At 42.6% G+C, this 23165-nt stretch overlaps 1 long non-coding RNA gene across 2 annotated transcripts in view; it reads right to left on the reverse strand.

The window, feature by feature from the left end:
• LOC118581215 overlaps window positions 1-23165 on the reverse strand; it is an 85491-nt gene that overhangs the window by 56693 nt on the left and 5633 nt on the right. For both annotated transcript variants that reach the window (XR_004944671.1, XR_004944670.1), the window contains exon 2: window positions 20823-20937. This is a non-coding gene — a long non-coding RNA (uncharacterized LOC118581215). The remainder of the gene's footprint in view (window positions 1-20822; window positions 20938-23165) is intronic.

The following is a 23165-nucleotide window of genomic DNA, read 5'->3' on the forward strand; positions in this document are numbered from 1 at the left end:
TCTTAAAATTAAGTTGTGTTTATGCAGCAGTTTTTATGCAAAACCCTGTCATAGGCTCAGGGCTATAATCCCAGGATTCAAGAGGATGAAGCAGAAGAATTGCAAGTTTGAGGCCAGCAAGGAGCTAAGGTGAAACTCTACAAGGTGAACCCTACAAACACCAAACCAACCAACAAAAAACAGCCACAGAACTTAGCTAGTTCAAGAACCTCCTCTAATGATAAGCCTGCTCCCACACTACCATCAGTCTCTCCTACCGCCTTCTGGTCTCCCAGGAGACCCTCCCGGCTGACTTAATTGAAGTTACCCATGAACTTTCAGTTTTGATCCGACTTGGGTATAACTAGACCAAGCCAAAGGAAGGATGGGAGGAAACAGGCTGAATAGTCTGGTAAATAATTAGTCACATGGAACCTGGAGCTGGAGCTCAGTGGTAGAGAGCTTGCCTGGTATGCACATGGCCCTGGGGTCCACCTTCAGTACCATCAAAAGTGTGTGTGTGTGGGGGGGGGCACACACATCATTAAATGAGGCTGTCAGTAGGTAGCCTGGAGGGGAGCTGGGGTTACATGTAGTGCTGTGACAGAGAGCCTGCTGAGCATGTGTAGGGCTGTGGGTTCAATCCTTAGAAAAGGAAGAAAGGAAGGAAGAAGGGAAGGAAGAAAGTAGAGAAGGAGGAGAAAGGGAGAAAAAAGGAAGGAAGGAAGGAAGGAACGAACGAACGAACGAAGGAAGGGAGGAAGGGAGGAAGAAAGGAAGGAAGAAGGAAAAGGTGGGATAAAATCTTAGTTGGGGGTTGGGATGTAACTCAGTAGAACAGTACTTGGAAAGTAGAGGCAGGGAGATTAGGTAGGAGTTAAAGGCCAGCCTTGGCTACATATCAAATTGAGGCCTGCCTGGGCTTCATGAGACCTTGTCTCAAAAGAACAATGACGGGGTTGGGGATTTAGTTCAGTGGTAGAGCGCTTGCCTAGCAAGAGCAAGGCTCTGGGTTCGGTTCTCAGCTCTGGGGAAAAAAAAAAGAACAATGACAACAACAACTAAGAATAATAATAGTAACATTAAAAGTGAAATGTGATTAACAGCAAGAGTGTACTGCAGACATTAACTTTTTTTTTTAACCAAGTATCTCAGAAAAATTAATTAAGGGGAGTCAGTTCTTAAATTGACCAAACTAGCTTCATGCCCATCTTGATATGCTGATTCCAGTGGTGTTTCTGGGTGGGCACAAAGCCACACACAACCTACAGCCAGCTGCAGAGGCTTTGCCGATGAGCGTCTTGCCTTTAACATGAAATCTGTCCAGGCTAAGACCTGAGATGCTCACCTTCAGGCCTGTAGTGGAAACACAGCTAACCTAAAGGCCCAGCCAAGGAGTGAAGGCTCTCTTCCACCTGCCGGGCCTCAGACTCAACCTGTGCCTGATGTTCTCTGTGTCCCCTTTGGTACTGAAACCCACAATGAGCTCAAACAAACTACCCAGCTGTCTACAGGTATTCACTCGAATTGCCCACAGCTTCTTGTTCCAGCTCTTCCCCACTGCCCTCAAAGCTACAGGGGCAGTGTAATTAGCTTTCAAAATAAAAGCACCTAAGGCTTGTCAGGCATCCATTTGTTTATTCAGTCAGGGCACTGAGGAGATAGCAGGGGGCTGAGTCCCACGTGGGCACTATGCAAGACCAAATCTCTGCTTGCAGAGCACTTGAATTTTTCTTCTTTCAATTACTGTCTTCCAAGGCCACACTGGGAAGGTTCTGCCAGATGACCTGACTCTATGGAAGGCCCGGATTGGAACAGTGGATTACAACTGTAATTTGATTCTAAAAGTGCGCTTGAGTTTTTAACCCCTCACAGATCCTGTCTCATGGAAATGGGAACCCTGAATGTGGTAGAGCAGTTGCTTATCGTGTGGGGCAGGGTCCCATGGCCAGCACTGCCAAGAGAGAGAGAGAGAGAGAGAGAGAGAGAGAGAGAGAGAGAGAGAGAGAGAGAGAGAGAGAGAGAGAGAGAGAGAGAAGAAAATAGGATGCTCAGTGCAGGGCATACATACATGCACATATATCCAGGTAGAGTTTAACTTTGTACAAAGTGCATGTATCAACCTCTGTAACTAAACATAATGCTATGAAATTTTTAGCGTATTACTGTTGCCCTCCAATTATTTCTGAGAGATTGCAGCAAAACAGATAGAAATGAAGGAGACTGGAGGAAGACCAAGAATCGCCAGGAAACACTAACACAGCCTCACAGAAAATCTCGCCCAGTTCTGAGTGGCGCAACACCAGGAGTTCACGAGCGGCAATTAACAGGAAAAGGGCCAAACTGGGAGCTCAGAAAGCAGCAGTTGAGGCGCGAAGTTGGTTCTGTGGCAAAGTTGGGCATCAGAAAGGCAAAGCTCCCATTGGCAAACCCTACTGTTCCTCACACCTCAAGAGCTCTGGAAAGGAAGTCAGGCCCTCCCCGAGAATTCTCACGGAAAATTACAAACCCAGTGGGAAGAAAACTGCAAGGGTATTGCATCTGTTTTTCCTCTCCCACCGTAAAACATCTGGAAACAGCTGCCAAGAAGAGCAGAAAAATTGTACCAGGAGGCAGAGTCTGGCAGAGGGACCTAGATCTCCAGATGGATGTTATCTGTCCATCAAAAGGAGATGGTCGCTGCCACCAAGCCAGTGATGATCGCACGGGCACGGGATGACGAGAAAGACCCTCCAAAGGAAAGGCAGAATCTGAGATGTCCAACAAAGACTTCCAGAGAGGCCTCCCTCTCCCCTCATAAAATAAAAAGCAGCTCTTTAACTATGGGGCCTAAGGAAAAAGCCAGATGATATTGTGAGATAGGGTCAAAGGTCACAAACACTGAGAAAGTAAGTACATCCAGGCTTGCAAGCTGGCTGAGCTGGCGAAGGTGCTCACAGCACACGCCTGTAGCTCTGTGCTCCATTCCTGGAGCCCACATACAGGTAGAAGGAGAAAGACAACTCCAAGAATTTGTCCTCTGACCCCCACACACACACACAAGTCTGAGGCACACACACCAACACACTCATCATGCATGTGCGCGCACACACACACACAAAATTAAACTTTTTAAAAATAAAAAGTACATGGGTATAAAGAGGCTCTGTTTTAAAAAGCAAACAAAAATATGTAAGAGGGAACTGCCTAAGCATAATCATGATTTTTTAAAAAATGGAATGACATCAGTGCAAAGACATATCTACTCACCACTATCTCCCCTCCCCAGGAAGCAACACATACACCAAGAAACAGACTAGAAAATAAAATTCAGGGCCACAGAGATGATTCAGTGGGTGAAAGATGGTAGCCACCATGCCTGATAAACTCAATTCAATCCCCAGAACCCAGGGAAAAATTAAATTTAAAAAAAAATCAGAGGCAATAGTGTGCATCTACAATTCTAGCACTCCTATGTTGAAAAGGGGGGAAGGGAGCCAGGAGGATCCCCTGCAAGTTCTTGGGCCAGCGAGCTGAAAGTATGCAGCTCACGGTAGTATACAGTGAAACACAGTAGTACACAGAAACACGGTAGAAATCGAGAAGAGACTCCTGAAGGTTGTCTGCTGACTTTCGTGTGTGAGCAACGGCATGCATGCCTCCTCCCAAGCAACAATAAATAGATAAAATTCAAGAAACAGAAGAAACATGCTTCCTATGTGCCTTTAACTGAAGACTGGGTCAACACAGGCATGAGTTCATAAATCAACAAAATAACAGGGTGAAGTGTGTGGGGGGTGGATCTGAAGAAACAAACAGAGGCCCAAACAATACCATTTCAAAAATTAACAAATAAAAGTGCCAAAGAGTACAATCAACTCAGTGTAATAGAGATTACTGTCATAGGCTTATAGACTAAAACAAAATTATGTCAATGAAAAAGGCAAATATATTAAGTAAATCAAGGAGAAGTCAGTGATCAGGAAGAATAAAGGTGAGTAACAAAATAATAATCATGACTATAGGTGTCATTGGAGGAGCAAAATAACAAATGAGGCAGAAAAAGTATTAAAAGAAGCAACAGAAGAAAATTTCCCTTAAAGTAACAACCTTTAAGCAGTGTTTCTTATGAAACAGGCGTGATTCTATGCACTCTGTGTATAAACAATCCCAGCAGCTCTAAGAGGTGTTATTAGTTATTTACTCTTACAGATAAACAATTTGATTGAGATATGCAGAATTTAAGTGACTTGTTGAAGCTCTCCAGTGAATTCTATTAAGTGTAGAAAAGCTTACATTCCCACCTTACACAGTCTGACTGTGTTGTCCAGCTGATCTTGAACTTTTTTTTTTTTTTTTTAAGATGTGGGTTCTGGAAATATTAAATTAAAAAGCTCGCAACTTAAAAATAAAACATCAGGGCTAAAAACAAAAAGGACTTTTTAGGTAGTCAGTCACAAAATGTAGATGTCCAACCATGAGACATAATCATGCAGGCAGCCTGCTTCACAGTAAAACTCAAAGCCGAGACGCAAAGAAAACTGCTGGCTTTTCTCAAACAGTTCAGCCCCAAAACAGTAGACTTTGCAAATGCAGAGGCAACATCTACAAATGGGCTCAATGAAACAGGACCAATGAGCTGTTTTAGAAGAGAAATGTGTTTACAGCAAAATCTAGCCAGTTAAACAATAAAATGAAGTAACTCAAGAATGGAGAAGACGCAGTAAAATGATACAGTAGAAGAAATAAATTCTAGACAATAGCTATGAATTATGGGTATGTGCAAGAATGAAAATGACACAAAACTTGATAATGCACAAATAAAAATAATATTACTAGATACCACTAGGAAAACAGCTGCTATAACCACAGTAGCAGCTCAGGGAAGCACCTGGGAAGTTCTTAATTTACATAACAGGGAATAAATCAGTGCCCAAAATCAGTTGTGGAGGGTGAAAGACCCACTGCCACTTGTTAAAGCATTTCCTAGCCCTGCAGAGCACTAGCAGGGATACTTTAAGAAAGGGTGTGTCCAGAGTGGGGTGGGGTGGGGTAAAAAAAAAAAGCTTACTTGAGGTTTAAAACATTCTCAATTCAATCTGTTTTCCTCTTTGATTTTAAGTAACATTACCTGTAATATTTTTGTTTTAAAATAGCAGGACAAGCACAATCCTATGTTATTGAGGCTAATAATATTTTGAGGATCTGTGTCTCTCCATGAGCATCCACTCAATTCTTGATCTAGTTATATGAACCTAGAAATGTAGCAAACTACTTTTTTACTTCTTTATTTTACAGTGATGGGAGCTAGAACCCAGGACCTTGTGCAGACCCGGTCAGCTCTCTACCATTGAGTAATATCCTCACTCTACATAGTAAGAGGGTATCAAACTTGAGATCCTCCTGCCTCCATCGCCTCAACACTGCAATTATCCACACCTGGTGACAAACTCTTTCTAAAAGAAACAAACAATAAGGTGACTTTTATGTAAACAAGGAAGCACAGACTGGGGAGCTGGACAGGACTTACTACTTTTTTTGTCTTATAAAGTAAATGAATCAGAGATGTAAATAGACAGACAGACAGACAGACAGACACACACACACACACACACACACACACACACACACACACACCAATGGGAAGAGTCATATAGTCTCTTCCAACTATATTATATTTGGTAGGTAGCCTGATATCTTCCTTCCTTCCTTCCTTCCTTCCTTCCTTCCTCCCTCCCTCCCTCCCTTCCTTCCTTTCTTTCTTTTTTGTTTTTGTTTTTCTGAGACAGGGTTTCTCTGTCTGTCTTTGGTGCCTGTCCTGGATCTTGCTCTGTAGACCAGATTGGCCTCAAACTCACGGAGATCTGCCTAGCTCTGCCTCCCAAGTGCTGGGATTAAAGGTGTGCACCACCACCGCCCGATAGTAGTCTGGTTTCTTTTCCTTTTCTTTTTTAAGATTTTATTTATTTATTATGTACACAGAGGAGGGCGCCAGATCTCATTACAGATGGTTGTGAGCCACCATGTGGGTGCTGGGAATTGAACTCAGGACCTCTGGAAGAGCAGTCAGTGCTCTTAACCTCTGAGCCATCTCTCCAGCCCCGTAGTCTGATTTCTTATCAGGAAATTAAGCACTACAGAAGACTATTTGTAAAAGGAAAGGTGTTTGTTTGTTTGTTTGGTGTGTGTGTTTTAAAACATTGCATCCACTCATTTCATCAGAAATAACCATCTCTACCATCAGATAAACACCATTGCAGACAATTTTTATGCTGATATAAGAAGTAGTGGATGGATAGATGGGTAGAGGGCTGAGCAGTGATATTATACATACTATTTTAACTAACAAGATACCGTTTAATCTCTAGACTGTGGTATTGCCTAAAGTAACTTAAGAAATCAATGGCAGAGTTATCCATAAAAACCACCCTTTGAAATGTATAGTTTAGCATCTACATGCTGACATTTAATTGCTTTCTTCAATGTCAATTCTGCTGGTTTGGTATGTATATATACAGTTCTCCTACTGGGTGTATATGCATGACTGACCCATCTGGTGTTACTCTATAGTGTCTTATCTGCACCCAGAGAGGGGAACTAACTGAGCCCCTTTGACATGGAAGGCCTAACACAGGGATGTCAGAGCAAAGGAAGTGTGGATGGAGTCAAGAGGATTAAGAGAGGAAGAGGGCTTAGGTACAGTGATGTGGCTTCCAGTGTGTGGGCAGACATGGAAAAAACAAGCAGACGTGGCCTCACAAGAAAACAAAGCTTGAAGAGAAGAGGACTGCAGGATGGGATGAAATCTTAGCAGGCTCTGTTTTCACTGCTTACAAATACTTCGGCATACACGGCTGTGAATAGAGTCGGTGATGCAAGAGGGGTGAATCAACCTCACTTCGATCGATTCACTGGTGAAAGGGTGCCAAAGCAAGATAGAAAAGCAGCTGTAAAACAGGGTGTGGTGGTACATGCTTGCAATCCTACTGCTGGTCAACCAGACAGGAGGAGCTCTGGGTCTCTCTCGTAGCCAGCCTAGCCCAAGTCATGAGCCCCTGGCCCGAGGTGAGAGAATGTGCCTCAAAGAAACAAGGTTGGTGACTCCCAAGAAACAACACCCCTACGTACACATGTACACAGACCACACACACAGAAACACAGACACAGACACAGACACACACACACACACACACACACACACACACACACACACACACACACGTACACACACGTACATTCATGAAAACCCAAACACATCACGCACACACTCATGATCACACAAACACATCGCACACAGACAAAAAGCATTCTCAAAATGGCCTACATCTAATACATCTGGGACTAGGACATATGGCAGACCCAGGTGGCCAAATGAAAAGACTCCCTATGGGGGACAGTGACACTATTTCCTCTGGGGACACAGTTCAAAAGCCATGAGAGTAGCTCACTGAAGGCATAAGACACATAATCGTGAAGACGTTAGATATTCAAAGGCCATTTTCTCCCCAGGCTGTGAGCATTTTCCCCAGGAGGGGACACACAGTACACACAATGGCAGGGTACTCAAGAACTGCACTGCTTTTCAGAGTTGTTTTGTTTGTGGGTTTTTGATTGTTTGTTTGTTTTGTTTTGTTTTTTGAGTCAAAAGTTTTGACTGGTTGTTGGTACCCCAAGTCCTACAGGAGGACCTAATTAGTCCCTAACACATAGCTCCTCACAGGAGTCCAGTCACCCTACTAGAGATTCTAAAGCACTGTCACTGGGCTTGAAGCCACAGGAAGGAAGAGGGGAGAAGGAACAGGAAGTGAGGAGGCCTGAAGAAAGGAAAGGATGGGGAGAGGGGAGGACAACAGCAGCTTTCCTTAATGATCTGGACCAGTTTGGGTCACCTGCAGGCTCTCTGCTCCTTTTTCTTGCCCTGCCATATCACTCTTCAGTGATGGAGATGTAGCTCACTTGGTTGTGTTTGCCTAGCATGCATGAAGCCCTGACTTTGACATATGGTACTGCATAAACCAAGCACGGTGGCGCATGCCTATAACCCCAGGACCCAGGATGAGGCAGCAACATTGGATCATCCATGAGTATATAGTGAGTTTGAGTACAGCTCTGACTACATGAGACAGTCTGGAAACACCTCTTCAATACTGTCACTAGAGAACTCTTCCGGTCAGAGGTCTTCAATGGCTCTCCAGGGCCGCTCAGAGTTAATACAAAGTCCTTTGCTCAGCATTCAGCTTCCTCTACAATCTGGCACCTTTTGGGTTCCCTTTGTTTCCTGTTACCATTCTCGTCACCCAATGTTCCAATAACAATAGCCCCTAAGGTTTCCAGCATATACTGTGCACCCACCACTGCAGATTATTGTAGAGTTCCAACAGCCAGACACGCCTGTGCTCTTTATCTTTCTATCAAAATCCCACTCACAGCACAAGCCTGAGCTCACAACGCTCCCCACCCCCTTGAGCTCCCTACAGCATCAGCTCCTGTAGATTTTGACCTCTAGTTATTATCCGATTCATTTTGCCTTGAATTAACAGCAGTTTAAATCTGTTTTGATTTAAACTTGCCCCTGTAAGTGGTAAGTGAATGAATATTTGCAGACCTTCTGTGGGACTTTCTTAGACACTATCCAATATATCCTGGGTTGCTGTGTTGCCAGAGAGGCAACTCAGTGGGAAAAAGCACCTGTCTCCAGGACTAACAATCTGAGTTCCACCTTCCAGAACCTACTACCCAGAAGGAGTTAATTGACTTCCAAGAGTTATATATCCTCTGGCATTTACATGCATGCAGTAACATGACACATACATACAAATATATATGGATGCTTGTTATATTATATTGGAAAGAGAGAGGGGGGTTCTGTTTGAAATCTGAACTTCTGCAGATAGGAGATTCCTGAAATGTTTTCTTTGAGGGACTTGGTGGAATAAGAATGAGTGAGGTGGATTATTTCACAATAGCAATAGCAATTGTTATTGATAATCTAATAGCACAGAGGCAAGACTGACAGAAATTGAGTCCTCGGTAAGCCTGTCTTAGGAAAATGCCCTGGCCAGGAAATGGTACCATCTGTTTTTCCCTCCTCTTTTCTTTCTTTCTCCCCAACCCCTCTATGCTGCTTGTTCTTGTTTGCTCCATCCAGGTGCTCAGCACCCCATCTCCAGTATACTCTACCCAGAAGCTCAACACCCCATCTCCAGCATACTCCACCCAGGAGCTCAACACCCCATCTTGAGTATACTCTATCCAGGTGCTCAGCACCTCATCTCCAGTCTGGGTCAGTTCTCACTAAGCCAGGAGGTTCTTATTCCAGACCAGTCACTACTTCACTGATGTTCTGTGGATTTGAAGCAAGATGGGTTACTTACGCTTGCTCAGTTCTTCCTGGTACAAAAGAATTATGAACTAGATAGTCTATCATTTCTAGAAGGTCCTTAATAGCTTATGATGAATGAGCATATACAAAATGAACAAAGAATCAATTCATTCTTCAGACTAACTTGAGGATCATGTAAGCAGGGCAGTGGGGACTGCCTTCCTGTCCCTCTCCACTGCCCCCAACTTGTTCATATATGTACTAATGTTCTATGTGTGTTTTCTTGTTTGAGAAAAGGGAGGAGAGACAGGAAGCTGCCAATCTATGAGAGTATATTATTAGAAATTGTTTTTCATGTATTCAAGTGAATACCTACATGTTAATAAGCATTTCTTGGTTACTTTACACTTGGAATTATGATGAGTTTTTTGTTTTGTTTTTGGTCAATGTTAATGAGAAACTAGTGAAGACTAATTTTAAATAAATTAACCTTATGGTAGAAGATCACTTGAAAAATCCACAATCCTACAAAATCCAGCAACCAACATCAAGAAGTAAGTTGTCTTTATGTATATCTAACAGCATCCTCAAGGACATCCTGTCAGATAAACGAATGATTGAATCAACAGGCCTGCCTGGATGGCTGCAGCAACAAGCGCGTGATGGCTGATTTCGGGTAGACAATCGATGAAAGCTTGCTACTCGCCAGTGGATCTAAATTCAGCTTTTTTTTTTTTTTTTTTTTCAAAACTATCAGTTAGACCTTCCCTCAGACATGTGCGTGAGTCAATACAGCATTTGTACAGGCACACTGTGCTCTGTCACATAAACTCCATGTCAGGTGTCTTCATAAACAGGTTTGAACCTTCAGCTTGATGCTGGTGGAACCCACCACAGAACCCCACAAGACTCAGGATGCAGAACCCTGTGACTCTGCTGGATTAGGGAACTGAAAGGAATCTCAGGGTCTCTGCACAGCGAGGGTCAGCAAGGGTCAGGCTCACACTCACGTTCATTTACACCAAATGCGGGCTGAGCTCTGGGAGTCCACCAAGGCCATCTTGCCTGAAGCCATGTCACAATGGCAGCAAATTAGAACTGCTACAGTAGCCCCCATACAAACAGACTGTCACTTTGCTGGAAGCAAAAGGTATTTGCCTTGGACAAAGAAAATAATTCTGAAATAAGAAAAAGGGAATAAAAAAATCTATTCTGATCAGATATTTTGGGCAGTGTAGGGGACAAGATGATAATGAAATTGTGAAGAAAAAGCAAGTATTTGGGAAGAAAAACAAGCATCTAATGAACTTCACAGGGTGAGCCATTATTTTTAGTGCAAACATAGGTTTTTGTTTTTTGACAGTGAGGACCACCTAACTAATACGGGCAGTGCTAGCTCATAAGAGGCCAAAGTACTAACCAGACCACACAACAGCAAGCTTTGAGTTCAATGCCATTGCATCAATACAATTAAAAAAAAAAAAGAAAAGAAAAAGAAGGAAAGAAAAAGAAAATGAAAACAGTTAATACATTTTTTGCTCAAAAATTTCAATACAATATTTTTAAGACTGTTTTCTCAGGATTTTTTTTCTCTATTAAATGCTTCTCCTAAAACCAAATACATATTTTTCTATTGATTTCTTAGATATTTTTGGTAGAAACTGCTAGCATTTTGTTTCCTGAGAGAACCTTTCCTAAAGATGCAGTTTTTAAAATCCAGAACATTAAAAATGATTACTATTTTTTCAAGAATTGTGTGATTATAGAGTAATTACGATTTTAAAAAGTTGGCTCTCTCTACAGCTCTCAGAATATCTTTAATTATCAGGCAGAATGCACTGACTTTTCTCCTCTTATACTTGTCCCTAAATCAGCAAAAAAATGGGGAGGGGGTGCATGAGTGGGTTATGTACTTCAGAGAGTATATGTTTACGAAAAAAAGGGGGAAGAGGCAACAGATTTAATAATAGGGTTTCAAAAAAATTAATACATCAGTTCTAATATTTTTGTGCCTAGCATTTGGCTTTATGCACATACGCTCTTTCAAGAAGACAGTGGCACAGAATTTCATTTGACATGTAGACTGCATGTTTAAACCTACCTCAAACAACCTCTAATTTTTACTTCTTGGGCTCAGACTAGTTTCCTTTCCTTTTTCCTTTTGAATTTTAGTTTTGAAAATTGTTCTGGCATTTCTCATTCTTTTTCCCTAAAATTTCTCATTTTCTTAGCAAAATCATCAGTAAATAATAATCGAAGGCTCCAACTATACAATTATATCACCAACTGCTCTTCTAATGATCTCAAGGTATTCTACAAAGATAAAATCAATTTCTCTTTTTACAAGATTTAAAATTTTGACAACTGCATTTTCTTAGCAGAATATTGATACTGAAATATTCTAGATAGGGCTTCTCTTAGGCCATACTTTGGATTCTCCTATATTCAAAGCTGGAGATTAAAATTTTATTCAAAGGTTTTTGGTTTAGCATTGTTAACTATAATTGTATAATACTATTACAAAGGTTTTTTTAAAGAATTAAAAGGGTTCTGATGATTACATCAGATTTGAGGGTTACTTACTTTTGAATAAAAGACCACCTCATGCCAGAAATATGGCTAATGTTTAGCTATGTTATGTGGCAGATCTCTACTCTGATTTTAGGTGAAATTTAGAATTTCTATATTCTAATTCATCCTGGATGCACATGTAGCTCCATGCTCACACTGAATTTTCCCAGACACAAGGTTAAATCCCGTCTTTTAGATGAGAAATATGAGCTTGGATCTTAGTGTGTATGTGTTTGTACACATGCACCTAAGTGTGTGTGTGTGTGTGTGTGTGTGTGTGTGTGTGTGTGAGAGTGAGAGAGAGAGAGAGAGAGAGAGAGAGAGAGAGAGAGAATCTGCACAACTGTACACTTCTGCATAAACAAAATAGCCATTATGAAATTAACAGCACATAGTCCCATCCTGATTGTGCAATTTCAGGGTTTCCACCACTTTGTTGAGCTGAGCTGTTGAAGTCAGCTCCCCATATCCATCTTTGTCTTGCCCCTTCCGACAGTAGTTCCTGGCTGGTGATGTACTTTTCCCTCATCCTTAGGGACTTTTCTGAGACCTCAGCCTCCTTATTCTATTCTGTTCTCACTAAATGTACATTAGTCTCCCAAAGTACATAACATTAAAAAAAGTCTCAGTCCCTTAAAGAGAAAGAATAAACCAGAGTTGATTTCCCTCTCTATCACAACACTTCCATTTGAAAAAAAAATCTTTATAAGCCACCATTTCCTCAGTCAGGGGCATATGACTAACCAACAGAAAGGTGGGGAAGACTCAGGGATAGAAAGATAGAGGCCTGCTCACCCTGTCTGCTCGGAAACAGCAGCACAAAAGACGGGGCAAGGTCACAAGGAATTCCATCTCCGGATTCACTTCCTTTCGTTTTCTCTCTCCCACATTAGAAAACATATTTAAGGGCAACAGGTGGATGAACACATTCCAGGAAGAAAAACAACGAACAATTTGTGAAATTTGGGGGAAAATTCTGAGATTTAGATTTTTATTTTTTTAATTTATGGAAATTTTTATTAAAATTCACTAATTCTGGAGTGTGATTTTTTTTGAGTAACTCAGAATTTGGCAATTTAATTTATTATAAGACTTTCCTATATTTAGAGAAAACAAACATCTTCTAAAAGCAAAACAGAGTCACTGTCATTTATAAGTATAAACATCATACATAAAACAAATGATTTGGCTATGTCATGCTAAGGCCTATAGGCTTATAATCTATAAACATGAAAAGAAACAGAAGAAATGAACTCAGAGTGAAAACATAAACTTAAAAATTATGATGTTAAAAATATGCTCTCAGTTTAAGATTTTATTTAGAAAAAAATATTTGATCAATATCTATATTTCTAACTCCCCAATTTTTAACTAAGACAGAAATAGTAACTTCAAATTAAAGAATGAATATAAGCATCAGAAAATGGTAATTTCCCTCAAACAAATACATCAATGAATGAGTATGTAACTCTGGAAAGCTGTATTTCCTTTGGATCAGGTGAAAAGCTATTATTTTATAGCCACAAATAAAATACTGTAGGAGATATTTGAGCTTTGATAGAAAGATAACCTTTACTAAATTATCTTTAGTATTGAACAAGTTGGCAATGCAGAAAACAAACACACACAAAAAAAGGAGAAAAAGAAAAAGACAAAGCAAAGAAATAAAATTCCCCTTTAAGTCTCAGATTAGCTAAGAGGTATCTCACTGAGAAACAAGATTTTAAATTGAAAATAAAAATCAATGATATAGTTCAATTTTAAGGGGTTTCTTTATCTCAAAAGAACTTCCCTTGCTCCCAGAATTTTAAATCACCACACACAAAAAAAGAAAAAAATCCAAAGCTAACAGCTAATCCTTAAAAAAGCAATGAGCCTATTTATTTATTTATTTTTCTTTGAATACCATTTGCTTGCTATTTGGCATGGCAGCTATCTTTTCCTGACTGCTCCACATTTCAACACAGCTATTTCTTATGTAAAATTAGCTGAGACAGGTTTTTTTTCCTTCCTATCAAGTACCTGAGGGGTAACTTTGGGAAGAAGCATCTATGCGTTGGAAGGCTCTGAAAATACAGGAAGATACTAGGCTGGGCATTCATTTCTATGACAGCTTCAAATGCTTTCTTAAACTTCTGTTTTACAAACAGCAGGCAGCAGATTCAAATTCAAAAACCTAGCCAGACAATTGTTTGAAAATTCTTTTCAGAGTTTTATTATAAATGATAGTTTCCATGCTCTGTTGCCTATATATACATTTTCCTTTTAATTTATAAACTAAACATAAAGACATTTACTGGCTGGAAACTGTTTCCCTTTTTTATTAAAACATTGTCTCATGAATGTGGTGTTAATGCTCAGATAAGACAGGAGCCAAATAGAGCTTAGATGTTCAGGAGGCTGATTTGCTCACTGACCCTTCCTCTGCTGACAATGGCAGGGTCTTCAGAAGATTTTATTTGGACTCCTAGAATCTGCCTTCTGCTTTGCTGTTCTTACCTCTGGCCCAGTTGCTCTGGTTAGCTCCCATCTAAGAGGAAAGAAACCTCTTTAATGAAAAAATATTCCTCTCACTTGAAAAAAATAAAAACCCAAAACAAAACTAAAGCAAAAAACAACAACAAGGGGTTGGGGATTTAGCTCAGTGGTAGAGCGCTTGCCTAGCAAGTGCAAGGCCCTGAGTTCGGTCCTCAGCTTAAAAAAATAAATAAATAAAAATAAACAACAAGAAACAACCCCCCAAAAAGCCAGTATTTACAAAAACCGAGGTCTTCCTACATAGTTGAGGCTAGCCTTCACCTCATAAGTCTACTCCAAATGCTGAGATTACAGAACATTTAATTTGTTCACTTAAGGCCAGAGAAGGTCTATCTCTGTCTGTCTATCTGTCTGTCTCTCCCTCTCTCTGTGTATTTTGTTTGTTTGTTTGTTATTGTTTTTCGAGACAGGGTTTCTCCATGTAGTTTTGATGCCTGTCCTGGATCTTGCTCTGTAGACCAGGCTGGTCTCAAAATCACAGAGATCTGCCTGGCTCTGCCTCCTGAGTGCTGGGATTAAAGGCATGCACCACCACTTCCCGGGTTGTGGGTGGGGTGGGGTGTATTTTTGAGGATTGAACCCTACTAGGCAAGCTCTCTGTCACTAAGATACATCTCTGGCTTTTATTTTGTTGTTTTATTTGTAAAATAATCCTCAAATCTGGATCTTAAAGATGAATTGCCCCTGGAGATCATGACTCCCTTAGAGTTAGCTTAGACAATCTGTCAGATGAGACATTAAGCATTCAGTGTGGAATAAGTCACTGTGATTTAACTAATCAGAGTCTATAACATCGAGACCAGGAAGCCCCACACAAGGTCCCTGGATGCTATCATCTGGCAGCATAGGCCAATGCACAACATTTGGGAAAGCTTGGTCCAGTCCAAACACTGATAGGAACCATAAACTCTAGAGTCTTCTCCTCCCTCACGACATCTAATGACTTTCTAATTACTTTTTTGCTTGCTCATTCCTCATCCAACCACTCCAGGACCTCCCTTATGTAGATCTGGGTCCAGAGGGACCTGTCTCAACAATATTAACGGTCCATATTGGTTGACACCATACTGCAGACTAAAGGTCCAGACTGACATCTCATTTCATCTTTCCAGCAATCTCATGAAACAGGTACTTCCAGTATCTGTGTTTTACAGATTAGGACGTTCAGTCAGAGATGTAACTAGTTCAAGCCATGCAGTGGATTGGGGCAATATTAGGCAGGAAACCTACTTGGCCCTCAAAGCTCATTGCTCTCGACCATGAAGCTTCCCTGTTAACCCTGTTACTACCTACTGCTTCCTCCTCCAAAGGATGCAGAGACAACAGGACCACTCCTTAGGCTGTGCCTAACATGCCCCTGAGCTTCTGTTTATGATGTGTAGAAAGAAAAGTGGCTGAATAGAAGCAGGGAGGGAGGGCTCTGGTTTTAAACATGAAAAGGTCGGTGGGAGAAGATGCCAATATGCATGCAAACTAAAAGAAGAGGAAAATAATCCTCAGGGCCCCAAACCAAAGCCCTGAGAATCTCTTTCTTGTCTTTGGAATGTGTTAGCTCTACTTGCCAGGTTTGAGGTACAAATGGTAGCCTTGGCCCTTAGTTTTCTAGAATTATCCAGAAAGTGTAGGGTCTACATCCCATTTTTCCTGTAATCAAAACTCATGCTTACAGCCAATATGCAAAAAAGCAAGGAGGACAAGTTATGTGGACCAACAAGAAGAAAACAGAGATTTGAGGGGAGAACGAGAAGATCGTAGAAGACACTGAGGTTTCTGAGTCTGAAGAGGGGATTTAGAAGAAGAAAACAAAGAAAACAAACCATTCGTGGGAGGGGATGAGAAACCATTGCTCACAAAAGCACGACTTCTGTTAACCCTTGGGGGAAATTGCCCGGACTCTGAACATTCACACTAGCTCTCTGCTGTGAGCAAAGCTGGAAGGAAAGAACCTTAGGTAGACTGGCTTTTGGACAGACCGAAGGGTGGGGTTTTTTGTTTTGTTTCTTTTTTAAGGTGAAAGAGAGGTTTGCAAAAACAATTGTGATTAAATTCAGTCATAAAAACAAAAAACAAAAAACCAGAAGTTACAGCTTTAAAGGGGAGATGAACCTGGAAAGCAGCGGTCTGCAAGGAAGCATATGAAGGGAAGAGACCTTCTTACCAGCCCCTCTGACTTGCTCTTGGCTGGATAATCCTGGGCACTGGCAGGCTATGGAGCAAATGGACAGATGCTTCTAAAAAATATGATTTTTTTCCTCTGTCACTCTGGGAATAGCTCTGGTCCCATAGTTTCTGAGTCTATGGGCTAAGCCTTTATGACATTGCCATATGTATCAATTGGGAGGGAAAACCCCACCATAATAATAGTGACAAGAATAGAAAGAGCTATCACGTACTGAGCACTACGTGGAAAACATGTTACATGACAATCTCATTTAATTCTCGACAGAATGTGATGACAAGTGTTATTATGATCCCCATTTTACAGATGAGGAAGCTGAGAAAATGACAACACCGTGATTTATCTTCTATGAAGTGTTACAGTTTTACTTCACAGTACCAACCCACTGCTTTCCTGTTGAACTGGAAATTCATAGACTTCATCCCACCCACTGGCAATCTGACACAAAGCTTTTGTAGCCCTCATCTGGCCTTTTCGAAGATGACCATCTCCCAGCAGTGGCTCCCATTGGCTATTCAAGGACTAACGTGGAATAAGAGCATCTGACCCCTCCCTCCCACCCACAGATACATTAACATCTGATCAGTACTAGAGTCAGCCAATGACCTCTGGCCTCCTCACTAAAAGGCAGAGTTCTCGGGGCACTAAAGACAGATGAAAAAAAATCTCTTACTAGAACTAGTCTGAAAAACTAGTCTGCTCTCTGACCTTTCTATGTTCAGTTGAGCCTTTAACATGCCTGTTTTCATGCTGGGCTGTAGCTTAGTGGTAGAGCACTTAAGCATCACACAGAAGGGCCAGGGCTTCATCCTAAGCACTACAAACAAATGAAGGAACAATCCCATTCCCGATAACATCATTTTCTTCTTCTTCGAGACATTAACAGAACTGCCTGCCATAAAGTCTGTTTCTGTGTTATCTGGAAGTTGTCAGTCCACTAACCACACGGGCCTGGACTCTTCTTTAAGGGACCCTTTGAAAAGCTCTGGCTGGCTATGACAAAAGCATTCAAGGAAATCTGTCTTTGCTGCAAACCCTAAGGTTGTGGATCACTGCACAGCTTCACAAAAACTTGTCTTCCCTTCACCAACCCTCAAACTCTGCCAAAAACACTACCTAAGAGATGGATTATCTCTTTAAGAGCCCTAGGACTAGGCTGGTTTGGACATCAGCCTCGTTCTTCCATATCCACTTTGCTTCTCAGATATTGGCTGGCAGGCCAGGTCTGTATTTGTTCTAAACATGTGCTCTATTATGTTCCAAATGCTTGTTCTCAAAACAGAAAGGAGAAAACATCACAACACACACACACACACACACACACACACACACACACACACACACAAAGGGGGGAGAGAGAGAGAGGACAATAGTGCAGCTAAGTTTTTTTTTTTTTTTTAAAGAGAAAGGGGAGGAGGAAAGGAGTTAAAATCAAGATTTGATGATGAACCTTAAACTCAAATATTAATACTGTAATTTGAAGGCCTTAGAAGACTACAGAAGCATAAGGCCCATGGAGACCAGGAGCATATTGAAATCCCTGAAAAATTTATAAAATGTTTATAGTTTTCTTTTCAAGAAAGTAGAGTCTATTGGTTCCATCAGATTATTAAAGGAAGAATGATTTCTTTGAAAGTCCAGTGCTTGAGGAGAAGACCCGATACACACTGTAAGGGACTCCATAAGTCTTTGCTAACTCCATATTCAACAGCAGCAGAGTCAGCGCATGGACAAGAAGGGTGTGAACTCCACAGTGTCTCATTTACAGATGGAGAAATCGAGGGGCATACATGATTCATAACCTGCATGAGCCTGAGTATTCTTAAGGATTTACAAACGTATTTTTACATTGTATCACTTGGTATTTTTTCTCCTTATCTCTTTTTGAAGCACAGAATCTTATTTCCTAGTTAGAAGCTGTCACTAAGTGCATCTGGAAAAAGGAAAGTTGGAAGAGCTTTCATGGCCACTACAGCCATGGATCTGAGCTAGCCCACACATCATGGCTGCAGTTCCTGTATATATATCTCCTGAGGCTATAATTAACATGGCATCGAAATGGCTGCCATTGGTGAAAGAGCATAGGCAAACAGTGAACTCAGATCTGGGAGAAGGGCTAAAATTTAAGTTTCAAACCGATCATGGCAAATAACTATCCCATTAGTAGGTGGTCTTCAGAGTTAACTGAAGAAAGAAAAAAGAGGAAGAGAAAAAAAAAAAAGAAAAGAAAGGTCTGTGAGATGGCTCAGCAGACAAAGGAGCCGAGTGTGACTCCTGAAACCCACATGGTGGGAGAAGAGAATCGAGTCCAGCAAGTTGTCCTCGGATGCACAGGGGCTGTAACGTGTATATCCACACAGATGCATAATCTAAGGAAACGTAAAACAGAGAAGGAAAGAACGAACTGGAGGAACAAGAACCAGATAGATCTCCCATTGATGAGAAGGCTCCCAGGAGAATTCAAATGAGGCCTACCACCATGTTACGGGATCACAATGTAGCCATCAGGCAAGAAGTGCTAACCAAGGTACTCTGTTCCCCAAGAGAGAAGAAAAATGAGAAAGAAGGGTATTCATCTCATCAAGCTCCCTCCTGCTGGCAGAGGCTTTGAAGATGACCAGCACTGGGAGTCTATGACACAGCAACTTTCTCAAGCTGAGACTTGCTCAGAACCTCAAAGTAGCATGGTGAGTATCTCAGGGAAGAGATGAGGACCGGGCCTAACCTTCTATCAATGCCCCCAGGATGTTCCTAGCTAGAGAGGCTTGCTATCAACATTCCCTTGAAACCTTACATTCTAAATGTAAGCCATTTTGGGAAAGGAATCTGTTATGATATCCTATATTGTATTTATGAATAATCTCTATGGTTTGGTAGTGATAGACAATATTTAGTGACTAATAAATGAAACCCAGAGAAGATCATGTGGGTTGGAGTCCCAGCTAAGTGATCTAAATAAAATTACATAAGCAATTTGATATATAAATAAAATGGAGAGATTGGATTGCATGTTTATGTTATATGAGACCTCCCAGATTTTGCATACCATATATATATATATATATATATATATATATATATATATATATATATATATATATATATATATATATATTATACTAAGTTTGAAGTTGAAGCCATAAATGGATTCTTCCAACATTATTAAAACACATTAATCTACAGAGAAGAAAACCGTACCTTCCTAATATTGCATTCTTTGCTGTCCTCACAGGTCAGCTGGAATATCAATTGAGGAGGAAAGTGAGTTGATCTTAACTTCTTAGAATTAACATAACCTATTTCTCAATGATATATCCTGGGAACCTCAGATCCTTATATGTATGAGGGGGGATTCAAAAGAAGTTAGGCCTAGCCAGCAATCTGACAGCTTTACCCTCACGTTACATGGTGGGATTTATAGAAGATTCTAGTCAACTTGCTTTTTTTATTTGAGTTCTGCTCTCAAATTTTAAACAATTTAAAAATTCCTATGACCATTGAATTAATACAGCAAGTCAGTCCATAACTTAACAACCTGAAGGTTTTCTTCAGTGCCATAGGCCTCTGTTCTTTCAGCCCCCCTCTAAGATTTAAGGCAGTTTCCTAGTTGGGCTCAGATGGCACCTAAGGATTAGCTTAGTAGGTCTGTTTCTCCATTCCTCACAGTTCTACCAGCCCCTGCTTCCTGTCCCTTTCAAGCTGTGCACTGAATCCCCCAGTAAGAATCAAAGTATGACTGAAGCCTGGAAAGTCAGCTAAGAGAACATTCAGAAGCAAGGAGAGTTTCTGGTTGCTTTTCCCTCCCTAACACCAAAGAATCATTAGCCTAATGTTTTTCTATCCATCCTAAGCTGAGCTCCACTGAGATGTCACTTAGCGTATTGGTATCTCTGAAGAAACTGACCACAGCAAAAGACTCCTTAACTTCCCCTTCCTTAGGTGGCCTGAAACATCTTAGGAGATGAAAGGAAGGAAGACTGAACGGTAGGTCTCACTAAATAAGGCCACTGTCCCTCAGAACTGGTGGTTGTGGGACCCTCCAAACACACCCAAGTCCTGCTTGTGGGATCAGAAGTAGGTTTGCCTCTTTGGTGCTGTCTTTCTGCTGACCATCTACGATGGATGCATTTCTCTGAGGACTGTTTCCAAATGCTAGACCCCTAGCTGCTGCCTTCTCACCACGGAAGAAGTACACGTGGAAGCCATGAGGCTCCCCAGCGAAGGCCATGTATGGGTTGGCATCTCTCCACTCACCTGGGACTCCTGAGATGCTTCGGTCAGGCTTTCCAGCTTCCGTAACCTCTGAGACTGCCTCCCTCGGGTGGTCACCCCTCATGCCATCACCCAGTATCAGGACAGGCTTGACCACCTAAAAGGGAACAAGATGGACAAGGTTACTTAGCTGCCTGAGAAGCAAGGGTGAGACTGTGCACTGGGGCATGTTGCAGGCAGTCAAGGCATGGGAGACTGGTGGGAAGGGAAAGAGCAGCCAGGGCAGTGGCCAATGCTGGTTCAAGAGGAGAGCTTTTCAGAGATGACCACTGCATCTTGCTGTTGAGAGGTCCCTGAGATAATCGGACACTGCAGGAAGTATGCTTGAAATCGGACTCTGCCTTTGCCTCTAGCCTCTAGCCAGGCAAAACAGAGCAACTTAGAGCAAACATACATCCCCAGTAGAAGACTGAAGGGGGCAATACAATGTGTATATGTGTGTGTGGAGTGGGGGGGGGCTTTTGAAATGACGTGGGGCGAGCGGCTGAAACAGTGAAGACCACAGCAGGTAAAGTGGGCCCAAAATGAGACAGATAAGCCTGGCTTGGGTCACTTGCCTCTTCTCATTGAAGACAGGGGGACTGGAGGGGGGTGTCTGTGGTTCCTTTACTCTGTTGTTACTTCCAGAGAAAATCACTAGTCTTGATTTTTAAGACAGGCAAAAGCTACATTAGTTAGTTGGCTTGGGGGACTAGGTCTTCACGGCAGCTTTGCTAATACTTCACACAGCACCCCTCTACCTCACTCCCAGTGAAAAGTAGACTGGAGCCAGAGGCCGCCGGCTCTTTTACAGGCCCCTTCAGGGGTTGGCATCAGATTCAAGCGCCTAGAAGTTTCCATCAAGGCCCCTGCCTCACTAGGTGAGTGGTTATGCATTAGAAGTTTAATGACTAAAGAGATTATGCCCCCCACACCTTTGCCCGCCTCCCTCAACAATGGCAAACTGAGTTCAGAGGGGGAAATGGGCTCGCACTGTCCTCGAGTGATGTAATCACCATCCGCAGGAGAGAAAAGATGCAAAAAGCCTCTGATGTTCACTTATTGAGGAGAAAGGGAAGAGGACTATTTTCACCTGCCCTCCCCGGAGTGGGAGACACCCCCCCCCCTTCACAGACCCCCAGCAGGACCCAAAGTGAGCAGCCTGGGCTCTGGGCTGCAGCTGCTAGGCAGCGGCGGCGGCGGCGGCGGTGGCGGCGGCTTTCAGACAGCAACAGTTGTCTGGCTGAAAGCAGGCGAGGCGAGGACTCGCTACCGCACGACGCCTTCCGCTGCCGCGTGCTCTAGGGCCCTGGAACTCCAGTCCCAAGGGTAGCCCGGGTGGGAGAGATGAGGGGACCGGGGCCCCAGGAACTCTGAGAAGCCTGTGCTCGGGTTATTCAAGCCCTTCTATGCAAGTTCACTTCTCTAAGGTCACCTCGCTCCCAAATCTGGTGAATGAATGGTCAGGCTTTTGGAGAGGGAAGGGCTTCCTGGCTGGGGGTAGGGGGCGGAGGAGGTGGGATACAGTAGGCAAAAGACAAAGGAGTAGGGGAAAGGACACAGTGTGAAGCTATTTTTAATCTAACGTGGCTTTCCTGCCTCTCCCTCCGAGAGCCATCGCTCCACAGACGGCCCCAGGTGAGAGGCAGGAAGAAAATCCCCCCTAGCTTTTGCTCCCTCTCCGCCGCCCGTCCAGATCTTTGAGACCCTTTTACTCTTTCAGAAAATGCATTCGGAGAAGGAAAATGTCCTTTATCTGGGGAGAGAGACCCTGACTTAGTCCTGGAGCCTGGAGTCCTCACGTTCTGTGCTTTCTCACGTACTGAGCTAGTACAGGCTGCCTCTGTCCAGCATTCTCAACATCCCTGAGCCGTTCCTTTTTTTCAGGAGAGGGTAGGGAGGGTAGAGTCTGGGTGGGTAACAGTGGGACCCAGAAATAATGGTGCACAGAGTTTGTTGAAAGCAGAAAGGTTAGGATGCAGGGGAAATTCAGGCCCTCCCCGAAAACGGGTAGCTTCGCAGCCCTGGGGTCATGGGCTATCACATCCCTAGACCCATTCCTTATTTACTTTTCATCTCCATGGGCACTTGCGTGTGTCTGTGTGTCCTTCTGGCCCAGTCCCTAAGGGCAAGGGCGTCTAGCAGTGTTTCTAGCTAGCGAAGGGCACGGGGCACAAAACGTGTTGAAGGCCTGATTTGTACCACTTGTAACCGAAGTGGTCACGACTGCAAAGAGTGGAGGGGGAGGAGGGGGGCCACGGGTTCTCCCCTCTGCAGCTTGCCTCCCTCCCCAGGTCCGGGCGCCTCCTCGAGAGGCCAGCATGGGGCTGCTACAGCCGCCACTGC

The sequence above is a fragment of the Onychomys torridus genome, chromosome 4 (genome assembly GCF_903995425.1).
Source record: "Onychomys torridus chromosome 4, mOncTor1.1, whole genome shotgun sequence".
Classification (NCBI taxonomy): Eukaryota; Metazoa; Chordata; class Mammalia; order Rodentia; family Cricetidae; genus Onychomys; species Onychomys torridus.